Genomic DNA, 8,527 nt, shown 5'->3' with positions numbered 1-8,527 from the left:
CTCTCTGGCACAGTAGCAGAGGAAGTGGGTCAACAACCTATGAACTCCAAAATGAGAAGGGATTGCTCAAGCTGTGGCTTGACCTGCTGTGCTGTAACATCCACACAAACTTCAAAGAATTTATTTCCTATCAATAATATAAAGGAAAAAATTAATGTCATTGTTTTGATTAGTAAAGGCTAACTGATGGCTACTCAACAAGCAATTGAATATGTATAGAAAACAATACAGGCCAGTAGTGCTGGAAGTCCGTGGACACTGCAGAGGTGGCTGTGGCACAGTGTACAGAGCACATGGTGTCATATGCTCTTTGACCGACCTCCCTTCACTCCCACCAATGGCTGATCAATGAGCTAAGAACAGATTGCTGAATTCAAGGATGCTTTCTTCCTACTTGATAAAGATGGTGTTGGCAACATCACAGCAAAGGAATCTGAAAGTCATGAGGTTACTGGGTCTGAACTCAACAAAAGCTGAACTTCAGGATATGTCAACAAAGTGGTATAATTGACTTTCCAGAATGTTTATGAAAATGAAAGATACAGAGGAGGAGGAGAGCTATGAAGTATTCCAAGCCTTTGATAAAGATGGGCATTGTAATAAATGCAGCTGAACTATATCACTTCATGACAAACTAGAGGGGAAAATCAACAGATGAAGAAATCAAGGAAATGATCAGAGATGCAGATGTTGATGGAGACAGATGAGTCAGCTCTGAAGAATTCATATAGGTGAAGACTGCAAAACAAAGACCTACTTTCAACTCCTTTCCCCCTCTGGAAGAATCAGTTTGGATCTTTTACTAATCTCTTGCAAAGAGAGAGAAAGAGAGGAGGAAACAAGGGAAGGAAGGAAGGGAGAGAGGGAGGAATGGAGGAAGGGAGGGAGAAAGGGAGGGGGGAGGGAGGAAAGAAGGAAGGAAGAAAGGAAGGAAAGAAGGAAGGAAAAAGAGAAAGAAAGAAAGTTTATTAAAAACAGCAACAACAATACAGATCATCTGACACTCTTGGTCAGTTACTTTCCATTCCGACTCACAATTAATTTTATTCCTACATGATGAAAATTTTATAATGTTTGTGTGCAATAGCTGAATGAATGATAGATTTTCTACTATTGCAAAAACTTTATTATCAACTGGTTCAGATCTTTTTAAGTGAGCCAATACTTTGGCCCTATGCAGTTTCTAGTGGCATCGTGGGTGCCTGTTTTATCACTGTGAAGACACACTCAGCTCTACCCTCAATAACTGCAGTAATTGAAAAGTTGACTGATAGGAGTGGGGATGTTCATTCATTAGACATTCTTTTAAATGATGGTTTACCGCCACCAGATCTATCATCTCAGTTCTGCTGCAGAAGAGACTCAAATTGATCCAAATCAAAAACAAACAAAAATTAAGCTTTTATTTATTGAGTACTTTTATGTGATTTTGACAATAGGAAATTCTTTAAATATGTGTATTATTATTATATAAAGACTTTTAACCTTTACAACAATATGTGAGGAAGTAATTTCTGTGAAACCCACTTTCAGTGTTGCTGTGCTGGCTCTTCAGATTCCGTATGATGGTTTCAAGAGCATTTTTTAAAGAGAGTTTTTATTTAATGAATACAAATTTCATATGTGAAAGCTTTTAGGAATATAATGATTCTTTCCCCCCATACCCACCCTCCCACCCCCACTCCATCCCACCTCTTACTCCCTCTCCCATTCCATTCTTTATTAAGATTCATTTTTAATTGACTCTATAGACAGAAGACCAATTATATACTAAATAGAAATTTCAACAGTTTGCACCCACACAGACACACAAAGTATAAAATACAGTTTGAAGACAAGTTTTACCATTAATTCTCATAGTACACCTCATTAAGGACAGGAGTCCAAATGGGGAGTGAGGACACAGTGACTCCTGTTGTTGACTTAACAATTAATTAACACTTATTTTTATGTCAGTGACCGTCTGAGGCTCTTAATATGAGCTGCCAAGGCTATGGAAGCCTTTTGTGTCTGCAAACCCCATGCGTATTTAGACAGGGCCCTATGCAAAGTGAAAGTTCTCTCCTCCCTTCAGGGAAAAGTACATCCTTCTTTGATGGCCCCTTCTTTCCACTGGGTTCTCACTCACAGAGATCCTTCATGCAGAACAATTTTTGCCACTACAAGGGCATGGTCTTCTACAAGGCCAAGCCTTTGAATCATATGGCAAGACTCAACATTTTTTGTAAATCATTTTCTTTAAAAGGACTGTTAAAAAAATGGCTTCCTTCAGAAGCTTCTGTCCTATTTCTCTCCGAAAAGGCATTGGAAATCTTCCCAGAGCTTTGCACTCTGATAAATTTCTCCTTTCTGCTGAAAATCAGGGTTGATCTGGCACCCATCAGAGAAAGAATGAGACACTGTGTGTTAAATTACTTAACGAGTAACGTCCATGGTATGTGAAGTAAAATTATCAAAACTGGGGGAAATGAAATCCACATTAGCAATGTCAATATAATGCTTCCACACATGGTTGATACCTGATGTCGAGTTGTTTCAATAACTTGTTGACAAAGCTGTGTTTGCTAGGGAACAAGTCTGTACTCCTGAGTATTTTTTGTTTTAATAAGTATTCACAGTGTTAAAGCAATTTAGTGGTCTTCTTTAATTTATTTCTATTGAATAGCATTTATTCAGCCAACTGGAAATGTGCTCAGTCTTGTGATAGCAAAGACTTAGAGAAGTTTGTGAGGGCTTTTAAGAAAGGAAAAGTTCTGTGAAGAAAAACAGATGATTAAGAAACCATGGCTCTGAAGATAGCGCGTGGTAAGCAAGTCTGGTAACCAAGAAACATAGACAAAAAGGGAGCGTTGAGAGAAACCAGCCTTTCGAGAGAGACACTTGGCCCAGAATCATCAGCAGGGTCAGATAGGGAGAACAAATAGCTTCTGAGGCCTCCTAAAATGTACAAAAGCCCTCTTTTCCAATAGCATTGACCCATGAATTCACAATTGCTTTAAATAGACCAACTTTAACTGGACACATCACAGGCAAGTTGACAAAGCCTTATGCTCAATTGTATGTCTACAGGTATACATTGCCAAGCTTGTAACTGTCAAGGCTTGGGAAAGTCTGGGACCTACTGTCTGAATCCCTTTCCATTGTGAATAATTACAAGGACACTGCTCCCTCCATAAATATCAGACCAAAGTGAATGTTATAAATGTGAAAGTGAGAGTTTTTACTCAATGTAGCAATGATTCTTTTCCAAAGTATTATAAACTTTATTCTTTTTAAAGTTTGTAAATATCTAAACGACTATTCTAAAATACTGTGAGAAAATAATTTTTATGCCTTAGCCCATTAAATGAACTATTTTGCTGTTTACAGTAGTTGGGTCTTAGAAAAATCTCTTGTTAATTTTTCAGTAAAAATATTTGGCAATATTTTCAGTTAGTCTTAAATATGTGATTTCTCAGTAAATTCTGTAGTTAAGTTTTGTTGAATCCCACAAGTGGCTTTATGGAGATGGTTCACTGATACCTTTAGTGGTGATATGTCACTGAGGATTTCAAATGAGATGGTGAAAATCGCTCTGAAACTGTAAAGCACTATGCAAAGTTAACATATTATTTTGATTTGATAAAAATAAAAGGGTAACAACAAACAAAGGCTTGCATTTTTGCTCTAGTCTAAAGAAATGCACAGATGTTTTGGGGGATGTATTACAGATGAAGAGTAAAGAACCACACAACCCCTACCCCTCAGATGAGGGAAATATTATGTCCAGTTGAATTTTCTTTCAGCAGCAAGAACACATGGTGCTCTCTTCTGCTTCAAGACATTTCCACACATAGGCCGCCCTGCTTGGACTCCCCAAATCTCAACCCCTTCACTTGGTTGACTTTGCTATGCATCTCAGTTCAGGATTCACTTGGGAAGGTGAGTTGGTGAGCTTCTTATGGAACTTGAGGAGCAAGTTTGTCATGGGCATAATGCGAAGACAGGAAACACAGGAAAATCTTATCAGAATAAATCAATTCAAATGAAGAAATAGCCTAAGACGGAAGTGACCACAAAAATGTAATCCTTGCCTCCTTGCTCAAATTCTCCTTCTTTTGTTTTAAAGATTTATTTATTTATTTGAAAGTCAGAGTTACATAGAGAGAGAGAAGGAGAGGCAGAAGGAGAGAGAGAGAGAGAGAGAGCGAGGTCTTTCATCTGATGGTTCACTTTCAAATTGGCTACTACGGCAGGGGCTACACCGATCTGAAGCCAGGAGCCAGAAGCCAGGAGCCAGGAGCTTCTTCCTGGTCTCTCATATAGGTGCAGGAGCCCAAGGACTTGGGCCATCTTCTACTGCTTTCCCAGAGCATAGCAGACAGCTGGATTGGAAGTGGAGCTGCTGGTATGCCGGTGCTTCAGGCCAGGGCGTTAACCCACTGCACCACAGCGCTGGCCCCTCAAAGTCCCCTTCTTACTCTTGAATTTACAAAACATGTGGAGAACTTGGTCATCTCCAGTGTTTGGGACTGGAGATTGAGCCAATCTTCTGTAGATTTCACGGGCTGGGCAACTACAATTGACATCTGGATACATGAACACAATCAGAAGCACTGAAGCCTGCTGTCTTGTCGTCAGGAGGTTACCTTGCAGAGAAGTGAGGGAAAGGCAGGGGCAGAGGATGTTCACTTTCCTTTATAATCCATTCAGTACATATGGTGACACCTGATGCTATTTGGGTGATTTGTTGGTTTGTCACATCCAGCTACCTCTCTGGGTCATAAATTCACAGCACTTTATAATTGTAAAGTCCTAACACAATCAATTGCTTCTTTTATAGATGAAACAAATTTATAGATAAATGGTCAAATAGCATGGTTGGCTATCATATTATAACCCTGATAATTTTCCTGGAAAATTCAAATCTATAAAAACCCTCTCCAAATGAACCAAGAATTCAGAATCAACAATACACATATTACATTCAATTTGCTGCAGTGTCACACAGGAAAACGGTGGCATATATAATCCAGGGAAAGTGTGTGGCTGCAGCATTGTCCTCATTAGCTTTTGGTTTTAGAAGAAATTGAGCCTATGTCTGTGGAAATAAAATGTCAGTAAATGCAAAAATTTAGTAACTCTGTTCTCCCTCTTCTAATTTCTGCAGATGGTTTGTGCCTTTAGAGGTGACTTATTGCTTCATAAATGTCTTTTAAAATAATGTTAAGGCATATAATTTTCTTAAGCTACAATATTTATCATAAAAGTTTAAGTTTATGGACAAGGCAAAGTATCCCAATGATACATGTAGAAACGTACACTAACTAGTTGAGAAGAACATGTTTTACAAAGTCTACTCAACTGTCCAGTGGAAGTTCTGGATCTCCCTTGGCTCGAGATTGTGGGGAGCAACTGGGAGCAACTCAGACTAGACTAAGTTACTGGAATTAAGACTTATTCTATGCATCTGCTCTCCCACAATATGGCGCTGAGAAGGGAGTAACAGCTTCTACACAGCTGCCTCCAGTTCAACCAATAAACTGTAGGACCTGCTCCTGATTGGAGGAGAGCAGCGTACTCGGCGTGTGGGTAGCAGAGTTGGAATTGGTGGAAGAGGACTATAAAGGAGGAGAGAGATAACATGCACCAGGAACATCTATCTGAAGGAACACCTGTGCAGCCCCCGAGAGAGCCGGCCGGCGGTGTGCCACTCCCCCGCAGAAGTGGGGAAAGTGGCAGGGGGAACCGCCCTTCCACAGAGGTGGAAGGGACGGTAGCCAACCCGGGAAGAACCAGCAGCAAACCCGGGGAGGGCCGAGCAGACAAAAGAACAGCGCAGGGTCCTGTGTCATTCCTCCACGAAGATGGGGAGCGGGGAGCGACAGAGATCAGCTGAAGAGGAGTGTTGGGGAAGGACTGTGCTGCAAACCTGAGGATAATGCTGAAGGCTATTTAGCCATTAGTGAGACTCTCCAAGCACAAAAAAGCAGCTACTACCAATTTTTGTGAAATTCAAGGCAGTTGCCAGAATTTAAGAAATTGTAGCAATTTCTTTTTAAAAAGTAGCTGAGAATTCTTGGTTATCAACAGGTAGGTGAATGATCCTGATCCAGACTGTGGCATTAGTTCCTCTAATCCCACAAATGTAAGTAGTGTAAAATTAACTCCTGGTATATACTTACAAGGAGAAACACCATTCTAAGGGAGCGCAACACCTCACAATAATCATTTTGTTCTTGGGCTCTGAAGTCTCAAGAGCTGATATTTAATTATATCCACAGTCCTCCATAATTGTGTGACACTAGCCATCAATTAACTTGTCTGTGCCTTCATTCTTCATTTCTAATGTGAAGATAATTATAGTATCTGCTTCATCTCTAAGTGTGTGGATAATAACAGTAACCACCTCATAGTGTTGTTTGTGATTTAAGATAGTAAGTGTGAAGCATTTAGGATAATATACAAGTATATTGAATAAGGTTTCTAATATTAGCTGTCGCTATCTTTTCAATATTCTAAATTTACAGATAAGCAAACTGAAGCTCAAAGAGTCTATGTAAGTGCAACAAATTATGCCACTAAGAAGTGACAGGACAGGAAATAAAATCCAGATTTGATTATAAAACACATATCATTTTCTACATCGCCATATTATATCCTGTGTATGGGTCAAAATAAAGGAAGAAAAGCAATCTGGTCATAATTTTGGATAGATAAGTGAGGGTGGGGAGAGCTGATTACAGTAGAATGGTGTTTAAGGCTCAACAATAAGGTCATTTGAGCGAATGTCTTGATTTCAGATATGATTGTGGGAATGAGTTTAAAAAATGAAATAAAAGTGGTTTTATTTAGAAAGCTATTCAAAATTTCATCCTATCTGTGGATATAAGATATAGGATTGCCAATACATTTCTTAATATTCTGTGTTCATGTGGCTTTCTAACTTGTAAAACAGGGACAGATCAAATCATCATTTAGCTCTCCTACACATTTAAATTTTTGATTCAGTTATATACACTGACTTTAGCTTTTCATCTGATTGAAACTTATCTCTTTCCTGAATTTGTCCTGTCATGTACATGAGTAAATTCTTATTGAGTATTACTGAGCAGATAATCCCTGAGAACTGTTGATAGTTGAATATTAATACAACTTTTTGTGCCAGCACATTCCAGTAGGCAGAGCACACAAAACTTTCAATACAGGAGAGAAATTAATTATTTCACGTTTGAAGATACAAGTAAAATGCTACTGAAATTCAAACATTGCTTCTGGGCATGGAGTTAAGATCTGGGAAGATACGAGGTCTGAGCAGAGCCTAGACCATGAATTTTCAGAAATGGAGAAAAGAGGTATTTTGATAGTTTTTTGAAGTTTAGGGGAGATGGAAGGCTATTGTGAACTAAAACAGTGAAATGGGAAGTAGACGTGAGATATAATTTCTCAACAGACAGTGCAAGACCATAAATGGACTTTGGGCCAGGCTAAGTATTTAACAGTAGCCTGTGGGCAATAGGGAGCCACTTGAAGTTTTAAGCAGAGAATGACCACACCCGAGGGATATTTTTAGTAGGAAAATCTGATAGCAGATGATATGGAAGACTAAAAAAAAAAAAAAAAGGAAGTGAGCCAGTAATACTGATCTGGGTCATGGAATGGATAAATCTTTTTCTTTGCTTAGTGGATACAGTTCAGCCCTTTGTTCACTAATGTGCTTCCTGAATGAATATATGATAGTTTGATGTTAGAAAAAAATGGGGAAAAAAATTCCTTGCTGACCAGTAATACGATCCTATACTTAAGTTGACAAGGATTAGAGAAATTTTGACAAAAACATAATAGCATCACATAAAATAGATTGAGGACCAAAAATATTTCATTTTGCACAACCAAAATTACCATCTATTCCATTAAAATGTATATGTTTCATGTAGAATGGTCCCATTTAATATTTTATTTTTACTTATTTCCATATATGTAATCAAAAGTCTGGTATATTTTATATCCAAGCTTGTGTTAAGAAATACAATCTGGTCAAATAATATTGTAATTAGAGAGCCTCAAAAAATTTATACAAAATCTTCCAAAGACAGTTTCTTTCACAGATTGTTATAATAATATCAATTGGCAAGTCTTTCTACCAGATTCTCTTCCACTTTCAGTTCAGTTTTATGTATGTGTATGAAAGGACTAAACTAAATAAAATAAACTAAGGTGAGACAGCTAACCTGCTATGCCACAGCGCTGGCCCCACATTGTTTATCCTTTTTTAAAAAATTCATTTGATAGATTTTGTAGGTTTCTCAGCTTCAATGGCTTTGTTATTTTCTCTTCCTAAAGGTTTTGATCTTTTGCTTTCTAGTTCAGTATCAATCCCTAAATTTAAATGATCAAAACTCAAAGTTTTCATAACTGAATATTTTTACATCATATTCATTGTTAAGGGTCTGGGGCTTTTTGAGTCTCTTTCTCTATCACTTTCTATCTTTATAAATTTAATGTGCATTATGATGTTCATTAGTGTCCTAACTAGTCTCACCTACTT

General features: G+C 38.1%; 1 pseudogene; it reads left to right on the top strand.

Annotated features, from left to right (window-relative positions):
• Window positions 1-348: 348 nt before the first annotated feature.
• On the top strand, window positions 349-806 carry LOC127489574 (calmodulin-like; annotated as a pseudogene).
• The last annotated feature ends 7,721 nt before the right edge of the window (window positions 807-8,527 follow it).

This window comes from Oryctolagus cuniculus, chromosome 2 (assembly GCF_964237555.1).
Source record: "Oryctolagus cuniculus chromosome 2, mOryCun1.1, whole genome shotgun sequence".
NCBI lineage: Eukaryota > Metazoa > Chordata > Mammalia > Lagomorpha > Leporidae > Oryctolagus > Oryctolagus cuniculus.
Note: the sequence above shows the minus strand (reverse complement) of the source record. Positions and strands in the feature narration are given on the sequence as shown.